We start from the raw sequence: 2176 nt of genomic DNA, 5'->3' as shown, positions 1-2176 counted from the left end.
AAAACCATAAAAAACAAACTGTTGGCTCCTGAATTAGGGAAGCCCTCAAGCTGCCCGCTGCATGATGATTTCTGTTTGAGCTGATAGGGGAGATTTGTGTTTCGAGTAAGTGACAGTCTGTTGGAGGGGATGTTTGGGTGTTTCTCCCAACCTGATGGGCTGGACTTGTTCAGAATGAGAGCAGGCTGAGGTCTTAAGTGGTGCTGACTCAGGACCTGGGTTGTTTTTTACTCCTGCCCTGAGCCATTGGTCACTGGGCAGCCGCAGTCCCCAGCAGAGAACCACTGGTTCCCTCTGTCCACCAGGTCCTGGGCAGCCCAGGAGGAATGGATAGAACTTGTTCCCAGCACGTGAAGAATTTCCGGCCCCCGTGCCCCCAAATGACTGCGGAGCCTGAGGGGCAGGAGGTAAATTCCGGAGGAGTGAGAGCCACCGTTACTTGAGCTCAGTGTGACCTGGTGTACTCAGCTCGCTGGAGGCGCCTGGGCTCCCTGCCAACCCTGCCTCTCTCCCACTTCTTCGGAGTCATCCTGGGGACCTGCCCTCCTTTCATGGGCAGAGTGACGGTGGGTAGGGACTGCCCCTGTTAGGAACAGCAGTAGTCTCCTATCAGGTCCCTTTCTTGCTCCTGTGGGCTCCGGGGTTCTCCATGGACCGTGCCCCCAGCCACTTTCCCAGACCTGGGAGGGGCTGTGAGCAAGGTAGTACTTTGTCCTGGGCGGACTCCAGCCACATGGGGAAATTCACACCCACACCCACGTGCGAGGAGCTTCAAACAGCAAATAAACAAGTACAAATGCACACGGCTCCATTCTTCCTCACTGCCTGGTGAAGGTGTGCCAGCCCCTGCCTGTGCCCTTGGGCACGGAATACAGTTGGCCAAGGCTGGCCCCAGTGTCTGCTGAGCCATCAGTATGCCCGGAACCGCAGTTGCAAGCTGGCTTCTTGGGACGATGGCCTTGGCGCGCAGCTCCCTTACTCCGGTGGGCTGGTGCCCCGGTGATTGATTTTTTTAAAATGTGTTCTGTACTGACTCCATTCTGCTCTGTATCGTCCTTCTCTCTGGCACCACGGCTCCTGCCTGCAAGCTGGGGTGGCCAGACAGCCAGGGAGAAGCACATGTCCCAGACCTGGGAGCTCAGAGGGAGGGAGGGATCCTCACAGCCACATGGAGCCGCACCTCTATCCCCCGCCTCCCCTGGAACCCAGGTTCCACCCCAGCTGATCTCACGGGCATCCGCGGCCGGGCCGACCGACCCACACACAGGCACAGAAGAGTAGCTGGCAGCTTAACAAGGCTGGAAACTTTTTGAAGCCCACAAAATACATTATTACAGTAACATAGTTAGTCACTGTAAACATTTCTAAACTCTTTTTTTAATCACAAAGGAATTCATAATTGTTTAAAAAAATTAGAAAGAAGATCAGAGTCGCTTGAAGATGAGGCGTGTCCCTGATCCCTCTTCCCCCTTTCATTCCCTACAGAAGCCAGTGTGGGCTGTAGCTTTCCAGATGTTTTCTGTGCTTGATCATTTGAACCTCACCACAATTCCACGAGACGGGCAGGTCCGATAGCAAAGTGGAGAGTTTACAGGGGAGCAACATGGGCCCCAGGTCTAGCAGCAAAAGCAGAGGACCTGGGAGTGGAGGGGCTGAAGGACAGCGAGGCCTCCAGTCCCAGGAAGGAGGCCATGGGGAGAGCGTGGTCCCGACTCTGGACTCCAGAGGGACCAGTGGAGCAGGTGGGACCTACTCCCACTTCAACTCTGCTCTTAGCTTCCGTGTTGAGCTGCAGCCTTGTCTATTCTAGAAACCAGAGAATTGGAGGGCAGTATATTCAGACCTGACAATCACAGAAGACCACACAGATTCCCACTCCACCTTAGTTATTTGACCTTGATGAAAAACATGTTTCCAATGGATAAGTAATATCGAGCAGGTGAAGTCAGAAGTGCTGTGATCATTCTGCTGCCAAAGAGTGAATAGACTTGGGCTTGCAGCCTAGAGGGGAGCATTCAGTGAATCTTTTTGTAACCACTTACCAACTCAGTGAGAAAAGAAAGCAAATTTGCATTCTTTGTGTCCCTCAGGTAGAATACAATCTGTTCTCCCGGGAAGCAGGCGAATGTCTGGTTTTGAGTTTTTCTATAAATTTAGCATTTCTCCCACCCTTAGA

The sequence above is a fragment of the Delphinus delphis genome, chromosome 19, assembly GCF_949987515.2.
Source record: "Delphinus delphis chromosome 19, mDelDel1.2, whole genome shotgun sequence".
NCBI lineage: Eukaryota > Metazoa > Chordata > Mammalia > Artiodactyla > Delphinidae > Delphinus > Delphinus delphis.
The sequence above is the reverse complement of the archived record's forward strand: the minus strand, read 5'-3'. Positions refer to the sequence as shown.